Source organism: Gopherus evgoodei, chromosome 1 (genome assembly GCF_007399415.2).
Source record: "Gopherus evgoodei ecotype Sinaloan lineage chromosome 1, rGopEvg1_v1.p, whole genome shotgun sequence".
NCBI lineage: Eukaryota > Metazoa > Chordata > Testudines > Testudinidae > Gopherus > Gopherus evgoodei.
In genome coordinates this window covers 279,982,463-280,001,381 of record NC_044322.1, presented here as the reverse complement: position 1 = coordinate 280,001,381, position 18,919 = coordinate 279,982,463, and the positions used below count along the sequence as shown (strand labels likewise).

General features: G+C 41.5%; 1 long non-coding RNA gene across 1 annotated transcript in view; it reads left to right on the top strand.

Moving 5' to 3' along the window:
* Positions 1-248: 248 nt before the first annotated feature.
* Positions 249-18,919, top strand: part of LOC115647140 — a 77,207-nt gene continuing 58,536 nt past the window's right edge. Inside the window, exons 1-2 of the long non-coding RNA XR_003999221.1 lie at positions 249-372; positions 3,283-3,385. This is a non-coding gene — a long non-coding RNA (uncharacterized LOC115647140). The remainder of the gene's footprint in view (positions 373-3,282; positions 3,386-18,919) is intronic.

Below are 18,919 nucleotides of genomic sequence, written 5' to 3'. Positions count from 1 at the left end.
ATCTATTAATCTGTGGATCTATATTTGGCAGGATAGCTGTTCTTATGGGTTTATATCCGTCATGTCTTAATACAGGGCTTGTCACAGAATAACATGAGCGGTGCCATTTCAAACTAGAATGTGTCATATATTGCAGAAAACAACCTTTATGCTTTCTCTCTCTCAGTTTTGCTGACAGAGCAGCAAAGTTACCAGAAATCATCTTTATCTCACAGTGCATTTTCATTCTACAGATACTACAGGCTTATTGAACAATCCATCGACCCTTTTGTAGTGAGTCCACTTAGTGTAGAATGGCTGCGGGGAAACTATTCAGACATCCCAGTAGAACACAACACCGATTGGAACAAATCCCTTCAGGATTTAACACAGGTGTGTGAAAAATAATGGGAAGATGACTCATTACTGATTTTACACTAATGTTTGACAAGTACAGTGGGGGGGAATATTCTAATGGCTATTGCCATTGAGAAATGTACCATTCTATACAATAATGGTCATAGCTTAACCTCTCTGAAAACCCCGAGTTTAAAGGGATATTGTTAACCTGAAGTTTTTGAAATGTGGTTTTCTGACAGAGCACACATTAATTAGAGTGTCCTGTAATATTTAAAAATCCCTTTAATGTATATGGTTTTCTTCTGCTCCTGGTAGATATTTAGAACTAGAAGCGTCTTGGGTGGGCTCAAGAACAACACCAAAATGCTCAGATCCTACTTCATCCTACTCCCTCTTTCTCTCTGCACACACCTGTATGTTGCCCCCTTAGTTTCAGGCAGCTTTTCAGCTTTGCTGCTTCCCTTACTGGTAAGTGCCCTGTTGGGGGCACTTGTGACTTGAGGGGTGAGCAGCAACAAGAGAGCAGTGGCCATGACCATATGTCAAAGTAAACAAGGTGGAAAAATAGAGAAAATATTGTTTCTCTTGCAATAATCACAGAGGCCACTCATGTCAGTAATCGCTACAGAGTATCGCTAAACCCAAATTGTGAGTCAAGCCTCAAAAAACTTTTGCGATGAAATTTTAAAAACATAACAAAAACAACACAAAATTTATTTGCCTTCTGGTGGTCTGAGCCTTTGGGGTTGTCATAAACAGATGGTTAAGGGTTAATGCCTCTTTTACCTGTAAAGGGTTTAAAAAGTTCACCTAGCCTAGCTAACACCTGACCAGAGGAACCAATGAGGGAACAAGATGTTTCAAAAGGAAAGAGGGAAGTTTTTCCTTTGTTTAGAGTTTGTTTCAGTTGGAGTGAAAAAGATCAAGGAACCAGCCTCTTATCAGAGTAGTAAGTTTTAGAAAAGAATAAGTAGGTTTATGTTTATATCTTTGTAACCTGTCTTATGCAATTAGAGGTAGAATCAAATTGGATATTTGGGTATTTTTTTGTGTAACTAAATTTGTGCCCAGGGAAACATCCTCTGTATTTTGAATCTGTTGTCTGTGAGAGTAGCTGGTATGCTAATCTCTCCCAGAGAGTTTTCTTTTACCTTTCTTTTCTTTAATTAAAAGGCTTTTTCTTAATACCTGATTGATTTTTCCTTGTTTTTAGATCCAAGGGGATTGGATCTGGACTCACCAGGGATTGGTGGGGGAAAGGAGGGGCGATGGTTAATTTCTCTTTGTTTTAAGATCCAAGGGGTTTGGATCTGTGTTCACCAGGGAATTGGTGAAGTCCCTAAAAACTACCCAGGGAAAAAAATTAGTGCTTGGGGGATGGTGGCAGCGATACCAGATCTAAGCTGGTAATTAAGCTTAGAAGTGTCCATGCAGGTCCCCACATCTGTACCCTAAAATTCAGAGTGGGGAAGGAACCTTGACAGGGGTGCACTCGGGTCATGTTTTCAAATGTTTCTTTGCAATCATGAGATCTAAGAGATTATATATTTACAAATAATAATGACAGCTTAGATTCTCATATAATCACTTGACTCCAGGAGCTGCATGTTTGAGAAAAATGCCAAATATCGCAAGATTCAGCATAATATTGAGGGTCAAAGAAGCATGCTTTGTGTTGGCCTAACACTGCTACCGTTGAAGTCAATGAGAGTTTTACCATTGCCTTTAATGGGAAGAAAGAAAGGTCACTAATAAGCACTTTTGGAAATCTCACCCAGAATTTTCAGGCTGACTATGGCTCTTCCATAACTCGTCATTTGTTGCCTTTCATAGAGAAAAACCTGAACACACATTCCCCTTTCAAATTTTTACATGTGAATTTAGTCTTAATTTAAAGTGTCCACTTAGCAACTCTAGAGCGTGATGTCTCCCATCCACAGAAGATGTGAATCGGAGAAAGGAAATTGGCAAGCTTCCCTACTCTGCTTTGCCAGTGAACCTCAGATTTGATATAGGACCAGCATTAGAGTGGAGAGAGACCTCCATGTCCATTCTCTTCCAGTTCCTTTCTCAAAATCTTTACATGGGTGACTATCAACACCAATTTTGTGGTGGAGACACATGTTCAGTGACAAATGGATCAAGTCATCCAACTGGGTTTTCGCTGCACAGCCCCATCAAATAGTAAAATATTTTGGTCATGCCTGGTCTTGACTTCATTCTAACCTGAAGTCTAGAAGTGAAAAGCTATGAGGGCTTAATACTGTTAAGTGCTGAGTCCGCTTACCCTTCATTTAAATCAGCGGGAGTTGTGAGAACTGGGCACCTCAAAGGAATGCTTGTAGGATCAAGACCTAAATCCCATTACCTCTTTTCTGAGATGTCCATTCCCCATTAGTGTTCTCTAATTTTTTTACAATAACGATATTAGCATGAATGGGCAGGAGCATTTGGTTATTAGGCTTTTCTTTCACCTGTGTATACAGTGCTCTTGAAGAATCAAGGAAGGAAGAATGACATTGTCTTGAATGTAAATATATTCATTTTCTTACAGTGTTTCCTTGTCTTTAGGATATAGTTAGATTTCAGTGTTTTACTTTTCATCTTTGAACACTAAGCAAGTGATTATCAGTCCAATTGTATGATAAAATCTGAGATAATAGATGTAGATAATTATGATAAATGAGATAATGTGAGATAATGTAGAATATATATATGAGATGTTTGCTTAAAACTAAGCCCGAGTTGTTATACTTTGGCTTCATATTCAAAGTTTTGCGTAAGTAGCATATTCAGAACTTAAACAAGAAAGTTGTGTTCCATCATCTATTGTCAGCAAATTCTGAAAGATTATTACACACGTTATTTTGTGATATAATAAGTGACTTTTTTTTAATGCTTTTAACGACTGCATGTTCTTTGTTGCTATATGTTGTTGCCTAGGAAGCAGGGATGTTTACGCAGGTACGATAAATAAATGAATATTGGACTACATCACATAAGTCCTTGAGAACAAAAGAGGCTTTGCACTCAAATACCTCCAAAGGTAAGTAAAGAAAATGTTGATCCTTTTCATGCCTGAAGAAATAAAATACAAATTACAATTTAAGTGTATTAGAAATAGAATAGTGAGCAGGTTTGCTTGAAACAGTACTATTCCATTATTTTGTTCTTTTAAGTTGGTCACACTATAATTAACACTGAGTGGATAATTGGTTTTTTTTCAGTTTGGTGACCAAACCAAAAAAATTAAACAAAAAATCCTTTTAATGCAACCTGAAATTAATTTTTTTTTGTTTCTTTATTTTATTTAGTTTTGGGTTATTTTATTTTTGTTTTGTTTGTTTGTTTAAATAAATCTACGTGAATTTCTAAACAAAATATCATTACTAAACGAAAAGTCAGAACATTTCATTTTGAACACATTAAAAATGAAATATTTAGACCTTTTAAAAAAAAATCATGTTTTGGCTGAAACTATTCAGCAAATTTGACCTGAATTTGTGAATAGTTTCAGTCAACTTGAAACCACATTTTTGGCAAACAAACTCGTCAACTAAAAACCTTTGCCCAGCTCTGATTATAATGCATGTCAAGAAACCAAAATGGGACAGAAAACTTGTACACATTTTGTACCAAGCAGGGCTTTTTAAGGTTATTGGAGGTTCACCAGCGTTTTAATTTTTTTTCCAATAATTCTCCTATTCCTCATAAAAAATAATTTTGTATGGAAAATGTAATTTCTGCATGTTTTATATTTTTTAAGGCTAGTGTTTTTAAGGCTGTTGATTGATTGCAGTTAACTCACGCGATTAACTCAAAAAAATTAACTGCGATTAAAAAAATTAATTGTGATTAATCACACTGTTAAACAATAGAATACCAATTGAAATTTATTGCATATTTTAGATGTTTTTCTACATTTTCAAATATATTGGCTTCTATTAAACACAGAAAACAGTGTACAGTACTTACTTTATATTAGATTTTATTACAAATATTTGCACTGTAAAAATGATAAACAAAAGAAGTAGTATTTTTCAGTTCACCTCATAGAAATACTGTAGTGCAATCTCTGTTGTGAAAGTGTAACTTACAAATGTAGACTTTTTTGCTACATAACTGCACGCAAAAACAAAACAGTGTAAAACTATGGAGCCTACAAGTCCACTCAGTCCTACTTTCTGTTCAGCTAATCGCTAAGACAAACAAGTTTGTTTACATTTACGGGAGATAATGCTGCGCACCTCTTATTTACAAGGTCACCTGAAAGTGAGAACAGGCATTCACATGGCACTTTTGTAGCTGGAATTGCAAGGTATTTATGTGCCAGATATGCTAAACATTCATATGCCCCTTCATGCTTCAGCCAACATTCCGGAGGACATGCTTCCATGCTGATGATGTTCATTAAAAAAATAGTGTGTTAATTAAATTTGTGACTGAACTCCTTGGGGCAGAATTGTATGTCCCCTGCTCTGTTTTACCCACATTCTGCCATATATTTCATGCTGTAGCAGTCCCAGATGATGACCCAGCACATGTTTTTTGATTTCCCAACACTATCGCTGCAGCTTTGACAAAACACAAAAAAGGTAGCATTGTGAGATTTCTAAAAATAGTTACAGCTCTCGACCCAAGATTTAAGAAACTGAAGTGTCTTCCAAAATGTGAGAGGGACCAGTTGTGGAGCATGCTTTCAGAAGTCTTAAAAGAGCAACATTTTGATGCAGAAACTACAGAACCCAAACCACCAAGAAAGAAAATCAACCTTCTGCTGGTGGCGTCTGACTCGGATGATGAAAATGAACATGCATCGGTCTGCTCTGCTTTGGATCATTATCGAGCTGAACCCATCATCAGCATGGGTGCATGTCCTCTGGAATGGTGGTTGAAGCATGAAGGGACATATGAATCTTTAGCACATCCTGCACATCAATATCTTGTGACGCCGGTTACAACTGTGCCATGTAAACGCCCATTCTCACTTTCAGGTGACGTTGTAAACAAGAATGGTTTCATTATATTATGAGCAAGAGAGCAAAGTTCATATTACTAAAGTAATGACTTTGTGGGAGTGTTATAACCTTATTCCCAGATTCTGGACCTTAGCGTCCAAAATATGGGGGTTAGCATGAAAACCTCCAAGCTTAGTTACCAGCTTGGACCTGGTACTGCTGCCACCACCCAAAAAATTAGAGTGTTTTGGGCCACTCTGGTCCCACTGAAAAACCTTCCCTGGGGACCCAAGACCCAAATCCCTTGAGTCTCACAACAAAGGGAAATAATCCTTTTTCCCTTCCCCCCTCCAGATGCTCCTGGAGAGATACCCAGACACAAGCTCTGTGAAACTACGCAGAGTGATTCCCCCTCTCCGTTCCCAATCCTGGAACAAAAGCACTTTCCTCTTCACCCAGAGGAAATGCCAAATCAGGCTAGCAATCCAACACACAGCTCTCCCCTTGATTTCTTCCTCCCACCAATTCCCTGGTGAGTACAGACTTAATTTCCCTGAAGTAAAGAAAAACTCCAACAGGTCTTAAAAGAAACCTTTATATAAAAAAAGAAAGAAAAAATACAAATGTTCTCTCTGTATTAAGATGATACAACACAGGGTCAATTGCTTAAAAGAATATTGAATAAACAGCCTTATTCAAAAAGAATACAAATCAAAGCATTCCAGCACTTATATTCATGCAAATACCAAAGAAAAGAAACCATAGAACTTACTATCTGATCTCTTTGTCCTTACACTTAGAAACAGAAGACTAGAAAATAGAACTACTTCTCCAAAGCTCAGAGGAAACAGGCAGACAGACAAAAGACTCAGAGACACACTTCCCTCCACCCAAAGTTGAAAAAAATCCGGTTTCCTGATTGGTTCTCTGGTCAGGTGTTTCAGGTGAAAGAGACATTAACCCTTAGCTATCTGTTTATGACACGCCCCCCAAATTGCAGACAGTGGGGAAGCTCACTGGCGGCAATTTCCTTCTAGAACTTGAAAATAAACAGATTAATACAACACATGCACCTTTACATATACTACTAAGTATATAACTAACAGACTTTTACATGTTAAGAACACTTTTTAACTACTGGATTCTGGGAAACTCTCACGGGAGAGTGCATCAGCAACTTTGTTAGAAGCTCCTGTGATGTGTTGAATGTCAAAATCAAAATCTTGGAGAGCTAAACTCCAACGAAGAAGTTTCTTGTTGTTCCCCTTGGCAGTATGAAGCCACTTTAGTGCAGCATGGTCAGTTTGTAGTTGGAACCGCCGTCCCCAAACATATGGGCGTAGCTTTTCCAGGGCGTACACAATGGCATAGCATTCCTTTTCACTGACTGACCAGTGACTTTCCCTCTCAGACAGTTTCTTGCTGAGAAACACGACAGGATGGAAGTTGTGATCTGTTGCTTCCTGCATGAGTACTGCTCCTATACCACGCTCAGATGCATCCGTGGTTACTAGGAATGGCTTGTCAAAGTCCGGGGCCCTGAGCACAGGGTCCGACATGAGCGTTGCCTTAAGCTGGGTAAAGGCTTTTTGACACTCATTAGTCCACTTAACGGCATTTGGCTGGGTCTTTTTGGTTAGGTCAGTCAATGGGGCAGCGATTTGGCTGTAGTGTGGTACAAATCGCCTGTAGTATCCGGCCAAGCCTAAGAAGGATTGGACCTGTTTCTTTGACCTTGGGACAGGCCACTTTTGGATAGCATCCACCTTGGCCTGTAGGGGGTTTATGGTTCCTCGACCCACCTGGTGCCCCAGGTAAGTTACTCTGTTTTGGCCTATTTGACACTTTTTGGCCTTAACAGTTAGTCCTGCCTGCCTGATGCGCTCAAAGACCTTTTCCAGGTGTAGGAGGTGTTCGGGCCAGGAGTCTGAAAAAATGGCCACATCATCGAGGTAGGCAACTGCAAATTCTCCCAGTCCAGCTAGTAGACCGTCTACCAGCCTCTGGAAGGTGGCGGGTGCATTTCGAAGGCCGAAAGGAAGGACATTGAATTCATACACCCCCGCATGGGTGACGAATGCTGACCTCTCCTTGGCAGGTTCATCTAGTGGTACTTGCCAGTACCCCTTGGTTAAGTCTATTGTAGAGATGAACTGGGCACGTCCCAACTTTTCCAATAGCTCATCGGTACGTGGCATTGGATAGTTGTCCGGACGAGTTACAGCATTTAGCTTACGGTAGTCCACGCAAAAGCGTATTTCCCCATCTGGTTTGGGTACCAGAACCACTGGAGATGCCCATGCACTGGTAGATGGGCGGATTATACCCATCTGTAGCATGTTCTGGATCTCCCGTTCTATAGCAGCTTGGGCATGAGGAGACACCCGGTAGGGTGGGGTTCTGATTGGGTGAGCATTACCTATATTAATGGAGTGGTATGCCCGTTCAGTCCGTCCTGGGGTGGCTGAGAACAATGGGGCGAAGCTAGTGCACAGTTCCTTGATTTGTTGCCGCTGCAGATGTTCCAGGGTGGTTGAGAGGTTTACCTCTTCCACGCCACCGTCTTTTTTTTCCGTCGTAGTAGACACCGTCAGGCCACTCAGCATCATCTCCCTGGACTGTAAACTGACAAACCTGTAAGTCTCTGGAATAGAAAGGCTTGAGAGAATTAACATGGTACACTTTAGGCTTTAGTGAGGAATTGGGAAATGCTATGAGGTAGTTTACAGCTCCCAGGCGCTCTTGGACCGTGAATGGCCCTTCCCATGATGCTTCCATCTTATGGGCCTGTTGCGCCTTCAAGACCATAACCTGGTCTCCTACCTTGAAGGAACGTTCTCTGGCATGTCTGTCATACCAGGCCTTTTGCTCTTCTTGAGCATCCTTTAGGTTCTCTCTAGCAAGGGCTAAAGAGTGTCGGAGGGTGCTTTGTAGGTTGCTTACAAAGTCCAGAATGTTAGTTCCTGGAGAAGGCGTAAACCCCTCCCATTGCTGCTTCACCAACTGTAATGGCCCCTTAACCTCGTGACCATACACAAGTTCAAATGGTGAAAACCCTAAACTGGGATGTGGTACAGCCCTGTAGGCAAACAGCAACTGCTGCAACACTAGGTCCCAATTATTGGAGAATTCGTTGATGAATTTTCTTATCATGGCCCCCAAAGTTCCATTGAACCTTTCCACCAGGCCATTGGTTTGATGGTGGTACGGGGTGGCAACCAAGTGATTCACCCCATGAGTTTCCCACAGTTTTTCCATGGTCCCTGCCAGGAAATTAGACCCTGAATCTGTAAGGATGTCAGAGGGCCAACCTACCCTGGCAAAGATGTCTGTTAGGGCCAGGCACACAGTGTTAGCCCTGGTGTTGCCTAGAGCTACTGCTTCTGGCCATCGGGTAGCAAAGTCCACTAAAGTCAGTACGTACTGCTTTCCTCTGGGCGTCTTTTTTGGGAAAGGGCCCAGAATATCCACAGCTACTCGCTGAAATGGGACCTCAATTATGGGGAGTGGCTGGAGAGGGGCCTTGACCTGGTCTTGAGGCTTTCCCACTCTTTGGCATACCTCACAAGACCGGACATACTTGGCAACGTCCTTGCCCATCCCCTCCCAGTGGAAGGACTTCCCCAACCGGTCCTTGGTTCTGTTCACCCCAGCATGGCCACTGGGATGATCATGGGCTAAGCTTAAGAGCTTCCCCCGGTACTTAGTTGGAACCACCAACTGTTTTTGCGGCTGCCATTCTTCCCGGTGTCCACCAGAAAGAATTTCCTTGTATAAAAGTCCTTGGTCTATAACAAACCGGGATCGATTAGAAGAGCTGAGAGGCGGTGGGGTGCTCCGTGCCGCCGCCCACGCTTTTTGAAGGCTGTCATCTGCTTCCTGCTCAGCCTGGAACTGTTCCCTTGAGGCTGGGGTCACCAGTTCCTCCTCAGACTGTGGACTTGGGCTTGGTCCCTCTGGAAGCGATGTAGGTGATGGGGTTGTTTCCGTTGCTGGTGAACCGCTCTCCGCTGGTGCACCTGAGGGTATTTCAGGCTCTGGCTGAGCCTTTTGGGTATGGCTGTCGTGTGCTTCTGCCAGTTTTGGCGCGCTGGCGCCCTCTGGCGTTGAGTTTGAAGATGTGGTTGCACTTGCTGGTGCTGGTTGCTGTTCCAGTTCCGGGCCTGGTACTGGAGATGCTGTGGCTGTTTCAGTGGTAGGCATGGAATCCGGGTCCACTACCTCTGTCTGGGTCTCTGGTAACACAGACGGGGCGTCTGTGGACGGCTCAGGAACAGGAATGGGTCTGGAAGCTTGCCTGGTTTGGCTACGGGTAACCATTCCCACTCTCTTGGCCCGCTTCACTTGGTTGGCCAAGTCTTCCCCCAGTAGCATGGGGATAGGATAATTGTCATAGACTGCAAAAGTCCACCTTCCTGACCAGCCTTTGTACTGGACAGGCAGTTCAGCTGTAGGCAAGTCTACAGCTTGTGACATGAAGGGGTAAATGGTAACTTTGGCCTTTGGGTTGATGAATTTGGGGTCAACGAAGGATTGGTGGATAGCTGACACTTGTGCCCCCGTGTCTCTCCACGCAGTAACCTTCTTTCCGCCCACTCTCAAATTTTCCCTTCGCTCCAAGGGTATTTGAGAGGCATCTGGGCCTAGGGATCTTTGGGGTGATGGTGGTGTAATGAATTGCACTCGCATGGTGTTCTTGGGACAGTTGGCCTTGATATGTCCCAGTTCATTACACTTAAAGCATCTTCCATCTGATGGGTCACTGGGCCGAGGTGAGTTACTGGAGACTGGTGAGGTTGAAGAGTAGGGTATCTGTGGCTTTACTTGGGTGGTATGGAGGGTCTTTGGCTGTCCTCGGTTGTAGGGTTTATGGTCTGTGTGCCCCCTGGGGTAATCGTTCCCCTTGACAGTAGCTTTTTTGCTTTCTGCCAGTTCCATCCATTTGGCTCCAATCTCCCCCGCCTCAGCGATAGTTTTGGGATTTCTATCTTGTATGTACCGTGTGATGTCTTCAGGAACACCATCCAAGAACTGCTCCATTTGTATGAGGAGGTTCACTTCTTCCAAGGTTTGAATGTTGTTTCCTGTTAACCAGGCCTCATAGTTTTTTGCAATGTAGTAGGCGTGTTTGGGAAATGACACCTCTGGTTTCCATTTTTGGGTTCTGAAGCGCCGACGGGCATGATCTGGGGTTATCCCCATCCTGTATCTGGCCTTGGTTTGAAAAAGTTTATAGTCATTCATTTGCGGCTTGGGCATTTCAGCTGCCACCTCTGCTAAAGGTCCACTGAGGTATGGCCTTAATTCTACCATGTACTGGTCTTCGGGGATGCTGTACCCAAGACAGGCTCTTTCAAAATTTTCCAAGAAGGCCTCGGTGTCATCACCTGCCTTGTAGGTGGGAAATTTCCTGTGCTGGGGAGCAATAATTGGCGCCGGGTTGTTAGGGTTGGCTGGCACATGCAGCCCAGCTTTTGCCATCTCCAGTTCATGTTTTCTCTGTTTTTCCTTCTCTTCATTCTCTTTTTGTTGTTTTTCCATTTCTTTTTGGTGCTTTTCCATTTCTTTTTGGTGCTTTTCCATTTCTCGGCGGTGGGCCACCTCTTCTTCTTCTAGTTTTCTTTTGTGTGCTGCCTCTTGGGCTGCCTGTTCTCTTTGGAAGGCTGCCAGTTTGAGGCTTTCTTCCTTTTCTTTCATCTCCATCTGTCGCCTGTGTTCAGCGTCTTTGATTTGTTCTTCGGCGTCAATCCTTGCCTTAGAAGTCATGGTTCCTGTTTTCTTGTGTTGGGGTGCCCTCCGATGTTTATCTTCTGAACTGCAGGCTCTCTGTTGCCTCCTGAAGTCTGCCTAGCAACAGTGCTTTTTTCCTTTTCTCTCTCTAGCTAATGTTCAATTAAGGGAAACCAGAAAAACCACTTTATCTGCATGCATATAAGTGCTGGTATTTGCCTCCTAATGGGAGGGCTATTGCATGACAAAAGACCCTTAACAGTCTTCTCGCTTAATATGCAAACCACAAACTGCTAGAGAGCAGAAAAAAAAAATTCTCTCTGGTTCCCTTTTAAAACCAAACTGTTTCTCTCTGCTAAAAAGCCCTTAGCAGAGAAAAGAAAAATATAATATTCCTACTGGCTTCTGGATTCTGTCTATCTCCCGCCACTGCCACCATGACATAACCTTATTCCCAGATTCTGGACCTTAGCGTCCAAAATATGGGGGTTAGCATGAAAACCTCCAAGCTTAGTTACCAGCTTGGACCTGGTACTGCTGCCACCACCCAAAAAATTAGAGTGTTTTGGGCCACTCTGGTCCCACTGAAAAACCTTCCCTGGGGACCCAAGACCCAAATCCCTTGAGTCTCACAACAAAGGGAAATAATCCTTTTTCCCTTCCCCCCTCCAGATGCTCCTGGAGAGATACCCAGACACAAGCTCTGTGAAACTACGCAGAGTGATTCCCCCTCTCCGTTCCCAATCCTGGAACAAAAGCACTTTCCTCTTCACCCAGAGGAAATGCCAAATCAGGCTAGCAATCCAACACACAGCTCTCCCCTTGATTTCTTCCTCCCACCAATTCCCTGGTGAGTACAGACTTAATTTCCCTGAAGTAAAGAAAAACTCCAACAGGTCTTAAAAGAAACCTTTATATAAAAAAAGAAAGAAAAAATACAAATGTTCTCTCTGTATTAAGATGATACAACACAGGGTCAATTGCTTAAAAGAATATTGAATAAACAGCCTTATTCAAAAAGAATACAAATCAAAGCATTCCAGCACTTATATTCATGCAAATACCAAAGAAAAGAAACCATAGAACTTACTATCTGATCTCTTTGTCCTTACACTTAGAAACAGAAGACTAGAAAATAGAACTACTTCTCCAAAGCTCAGAGGAAACAGGCAGACAGACAAAAGACTCAGAGACACACTTCCCTCCACCCAAAGTTGAAAAAAATCCGGTTTCCTGATTGGTTCTCTGGTCAGGTGTTTCAGGTGAAAGAGACATTAACCCTTAGCTATCTGTTTATGACAGGGAGGATATAAAACCCCCTTTGGATAGATATATAACCCATATTACTTCTTCTCGAGGTACCAGATGGACAGACTGGTAAATATTGAGAATCTCTGTCAGGTTTTAGCCTATGAGCTGGTTAATCACGTCTTTAGTTGCCAAAAAAGAGCATTTATCCTGCAGGAAGAATTGTTGAAAGACTATTGTCGCATTATTAATAAAAACAGAGACAATATAGAATTCCTGATGCTTCAGGACAATAAGGTGAGACTGTAATGTCCCTTAGGAAACAGTTTTATTTTATTTATTTTTTCAGCTAGTTTTGCATTTCCTTATTTCCACAGGCAACTGTAAAGTGTGGAATATGAAATGCAAACAGCAGCTCTGCAGTCATAAATGATTGGAAGTGTTCAATATCATGTGAATGCATTAACTCATTCATATATTTCTGTTTTGTATTGCATAGGCTTAGTCTGCAGCTTTGACTAGTAGTGCACAATGCATAATGATGTACATAATGTTCTATGTCATGCAAGTGAAAAACAGTATAAGATAAAATAGTTTAGAGGAAGCATCAAGCAAGATTAGAATTATTCTTGTGAAAAAATCACTACTAATCAATAACTATAAACAGAAGAATGGATAGTGGATTAAATATGAAACTGGTAAGTATGCATATACGATATGCCTGACAATGACATATGTGAAGGTGTTTTAAAGTTAACATCAAAATATGAAAACATCAAAACATCATTATATATGATTATAATGTCAGACTGTCTATTTATTGAATTAGCATCTAATGCTGTAGTGGCCAAGCCTGAGAATAAAGGCTAGCAAATTTGTCCAGTAATATTTAACAATGGGCAATGGAGCAAGGAGACTGAATGTGTGCAAGACATAAAGCAAATGGGAGTCTTTAGGCCTCAATATTCTTACCCTTCTGACTCTCGCTTACAAGCAATCTATTTTCACTGACACGTCTCTTAGATGGGACTGATTATTTTTGAACTATATTACATTGTCTTTATATTTAATGTTTAACATTTTATGGCACTAATATTGTTCAGAAATGTTAACACAGTAAATCTTCATATTGCGTTACTATTATGTTGTCTGATTGTAACAGAATTCAGGTTATTGAAATTTCTAGGCCATGATCATAATGTCTTAGGTAATTAGGTAAAAAGTGCACTTTAGGAAAAAATATATATCTTGTATTCAGTGTAATCTTGTAATATTGAAATGAATCACAATATTGTTTTTAAATGACATTTTTTAATCATTGAGGTTTTGGGGAATTTCCAGGAAGGGCCATGGTTGTACAAACATTTATTTTTACCACTCAGTCTATAATTACTGGTAATCAAGATATTGAGACACAGCTTTAGTTGCAGAAATAACATAATTTAGAAAAGGTCCAGTACAGTAGGTGACATTTGGGAGTATTAGTAGGAAAAATAATATAATGGAATATAACATATAATGTGCTATTTTTCTGCCTTATTAGCACACTATCAGGTTAGAAATTAAGCAGGTAAAACTTGTATTTGCCTTAGATTAAATTTTATGATCTAATTTACTCTTCTGCCTTTTTTGCTGCATATTTACTTTTTATACTTCACTCTGGCAGGAGACAAATGTTCTTATCCAGTTTCACTAATACAATTTACTAATTTTTTTTTCAGTGCAAACATTGCAAGAAAATGTTCAAATCCAAACACAAAACTGTTTTCAATTTTTTTAAAAAGGATATATTTTTATTGATATTAACTTTTGAAATATTTTTAAAGCTTAAACTTTGGGTTTTAACTATTTTGCAGTGTCCTTTTAAGTGCCTTGTTTGTCAAAGGCTCATATTTCCAAATAAAACCTCTGTGTATTTTTAACCATGCTTGCATACTGGTATAGAGCAGAATTTTCAAAAGCATTTCAGTGATTTAGAGCCTAAGGCCCATTTTCAAAAGTGACTCATGGCTTCAATGCATAATTAACCTGGGTAATTGGCATGTGGCTCTTAGCACCCGAGTTAACTTAGCCTGGTGCAAGTGTCCCTGCAGCAAATCCTTACATGTGTTACTGTGCTCTCACTGTTTCTGCATTTGCTTGTGTGTCTAGAGCCATAACCCATGGTTCTCTGTGTTGAGATGCTCTAGGATTCTTTCCCAGTCAATTGTGGAAGAACTTGGGAGGAATTGTGGGAAGGCATTGGAGGACTATCAGCACTCAAGTGATTATGTGTGCATCCTCACTTCAAAATGAGTGGGTTCCAGCCTGAGTTAGAGCCCAGGCTCTGTTTTAACCTATGCCCTCAGCCAGGTAAACTGGTCTAGGCTTAAAGAATAAGGAGTATTTGTGGCACCTTAGAGATTAACAAATTTATTTGGGCATTAGCTTTCGTGGTCTAAAGCCCACTTCATTGGATGCATGCAGTGGAAATACAGTAGGAAGATATATATATACAGAGAACATGAAAAAACGGGTGTTCTCTACACTGCAATTAAACACCTGCGACTGGCCGGTGCCAGCTGATTCAGTCCTTTACCCTGAGCCCTGGATGCCAGAGTCAGCTGCATATCTTTAATCACAGTGTAGACGTACCTTTAGGGGCCACACAAGTTTCACTGGCAGTCAATGAAACTGGATCCTAAGTGCCTTGGTCTCATCTGAAAAAGGAACTTAGGCTCTTAAGTCAGTTAGGCACTTTACCCATTGTCCTCTGTTACAAAATTAATTAAAACATCATCCTTTTGAAATGTGATTTGACAGTAAATACCCTGGTATTAATTAGAATAGTTTAATTTATTTAATCAAGTCATGGGATGAACTAATCCAATTGTAGCGCGGTGCCAAAGTCCAGTGTGAAAAGGCAAATTGTGATATCCTATGTCTAAACTTAAGTAAGCAACATAGTCTTTGGAATGACAGCTCTAGGAATCCCAAAGCTGGAGGTGAGGGAAGAGGAATGTTTTTTGACGATCGCTGTTGTTTTTTCCCCCTTATGTTCATTCTAAGTATCTGCCCATTCTTTCTGCATTCATTTATCTTAGTCTAATAAGAAGCTGGTGAAAATATTTGGTGGCTGGGGGAGAGAGGGGCTGAATCCACTCACGCTGCAGCCAGCGGCTCCAATGCCACAGGGCAGGGCCTGGCTCCCTGATCCAGCCTGTTGACTCTTGCTGCTGTCAGATTTGGAGTCCACTTCAGCATCACTTGATGCACATGTCTGCAGGAAGGCAGGACCCTCCACTTGTGATGCTCTGCTGCTCTGTCTTCCTGGCTCCGGCACTGCCAGATATGGAGTCTCAGGATCTCTCCCATTCCCATGGAACTGTCCTCCTGCCCATCACCTCAGGATCCCCATTGCTCCCAGGACTCTTGCTCCATCCCAGCAAATTTTCCTAGGGAGTGCTACTCAGGAGCCAGGACCCAGTGTCCCTTTCAGAATGTCAGAATCTATCTACACCCATAGGCGCCGATACTGTGAGTGCGCCGGGGCTGGACCCACCGGCAGCCAAGCTCCCCTCCCTCACCCCGCTCCATCTCCTCCTCCCCATCTGAGTGCGCCATGTCCCCGCCCCTCTGCCTACCTCCCAATAGATCTCAAAAATAGATCTCTAGCCCTAGCCACCTGCAGCCTATGCATAGTCTTTTTTTTTTTTCCTTCAAATCTCTCTGCCTTTTTGGTTCTGCCCAACAGCTGGACAGTGGGAAAATGGTGCTGGTGTCCTTTATTGATGTACATGTCTTTTGACACCAGCTGTAAGTTAAACTGACTAGTATTCTGCAAACCCAGTCCATTTTACTCGCAGCATGTGAGATGAGTAAAGCATTTCAGAGTAGGAATCATAGCATTGTCTCTCCCATGTACTAGCTCCAGGTGTCTTTAGGTGTGGGTGGGAAAGGCCATGCAAAGCCTATCAGTGTTTTTAATTAGAAAGAATCTGTTATCTTTGGATTTCCAGTCAGATCAATGGACCTGAAATGCTGTGGGACTAGAAAGGTGAAGTGTGTGCCTCCTGCTCCTTTACACTTCAATCCTTTGAAGAAGCACAGTTACAAATGGCACTTTGCTGCTGTTGCCATGGGCTAGTGTTGTAGCACTTTTAAAACAAGAACTTTCACTTGGAGCCCCATTAGATGGGAGAAGCCTTAAACAGGGAGAAAAAAAGGTCTAGGGTTTTTTTTATAGATGTTGTTAATGTTCTGTTTCTTTTTATAAAGCAAATAAAGTGCTTCCAATGACATACAAGATTTTGGAAAGCTACTAATATAGTAATTAGCTAATCTCCAGTGCCAGAATCACATTAGTAACTGGAGGGATCCCTGTGAAGCAGCAGGAGTTGGTTGTGTGTGGGTTGGTTTTTTGGACTACACCACTAACTGTGATGAGTTCCAAGGTTATTGGGAGTACGGTTGCCACAGTACCATGAAATTAAGGCAGGCATTTAATTACTGTTATTAAATTATTTGGTGTTATATCATACAAGTGCAGCATGAAACACAATATAAGAACATCTCATTTATGTTCCAGCATGTATTTACTTTGCACTTTCATTACATATTTGTAGAATGTACTCATGAGGAGCTGTTTATATTTTATATTAACTATGAGAGATCCCAATTTTAAACTTTAGAGTGAATTTAGTTAACCTTTTTGAGTGATCATTGTCAGTGGTTAAGGGATTAGATGGATCAATAGATGGGTGTTGCAACTTGCCATAGAGACTAGCAGATCCTGACTATTTCAGACCAAAGATGAGAGTAAATTTCAAAATTGAGGGCCCAGCCCGGGAAGCACACTGCCAGCAGCTCGCTTTCTTTTATTATACCAAAGAAGCTTCAACTTTAACACATCTACATGCTGCAGCATTGCATAGGGTGAGAGGGTTGTCTCTCATGTAGGCAGGTTGCAAGTCATTCAGAGCTTTATAAACCTAAGGCGATGCCTTAAATATCCACCTAGAAACCAACATGTAGCCAATTCAGAGAATTTCATCACTTAATAAGCAGACTGCCACATTTCACACTAGTTTCAGTTTCTGGTTGATTTAAGATAAAGTTGGAAGAAAAGCACGTTGCAGTGGTCTAATCTCCAGGTTACAAAGATATGCATCAGAATAGCAAGAATCTACATCTGAAAGAAGTGGTCACATTCTCCTGGCCAAGTGAGGATGAAAAATGGTCATTTTTGAAACTGCTGCTGTGTGTTAATCTACCAGCATTTTGAAATCTAACAATCCCATCAGTTTGAATTCTATTAACAAATGGCTGAGACACGTCCTCAATATAAAGTAGGGAATCATGCTCAGTATAATATGGAAGGTATCTTTGCCATATCTACAGGCTGCTTCCTGCAAGTTACCAGCATTACCTTATTTGGATTGAGTTTAAACCAATTGCCAATGATTTCAACCGGAATTTTAATCCATTTCCTAATCTCAACCAAACACTGGACCAGAGATTCAACAGCAGTGTCTAGGTTAGGTGAGATTGATACACTTTGACATCATCACCATGTTGATAACTCTGCAGCCCATACATCCTCACTCACCCTCTCAACAGGGGAGACAAGATGAGATGCTATGAAAATCCAGATGATAGTTCCCCTAAAGACGAAGAGCAATTGCACAAGACCACTTTCTGGGAAAACTACCATGAAGAAACTGAGCTGCCCCAGAGCAGTTGTGTCCATACTTGGTATGCTCTTCATGTGAGTCATCAGAACTTTGTGATCATTGCTATTGTGTGCATCTGATAGATCTAAAAATAGCAGCGTGGTCACCCAATCTTCATCTGTTCTCAGGCTGCAGGATCCTTCATTTACGCCACCACCTCAGTTTCTGTCATCTTTGTCATGTCTGTACTCAGAATGACAAGGGGTCATGTGAGGCATCTAAAGGTACTAATAGTTATCTCATCACAATTTTCTCTGCAGTCTTAAATAAAAATAGAATATTAGATAGTGGATGATTGTTGGCCAGATTTCCAGCATCAAGTGACGGTTTCTTGAGCAAAGGTCATACAACAACTTCCTTAAGAAAAGATGACACCCTACCCTCCCTTGGAGAGGAATTGACAGTCATGGCTAGTAATGGCCCAAGTTCTTTCCTCACTGACCAGAAACTAGGAAGGACATTGGTTCCAAAGGGAGGTTGCGGAATGGAAGACTTGTGACAATGCCTCAGTGAACATTACTCACTTAAATTCAACCAGAGAGAATCTACCATTGGTCCCTTCCTGCATCGATGGAAGTAACAAGCTTGACCTTATTTTGTTTTGTTTTATTTATCAAGAAAAAGGCAGTTTGGATTAACCTAGCTTCTCCCCCTTTCAAAGTAAGTATACTGATTTGAGGACAGGTTTATGTTTCTATTGACAGATGTTCCATAGGCACTGTAATTTTCATAAAAAAACACTTCTGAAAAACTAACTGATTGGTATTCACAATGCTGTAGCCTGACAAGCCTGCAGCTTGAAGACCATGCCAATGAATTTTATCTTGGAGGTGGAAGGCTTGCATGGTCAGCATTTAGATCTGTCTTAATTCATTGAGATGTAAAGCAGTCAAATGGAAACCCAGAGGTACTTAGTGAGGACATTTTCAATAC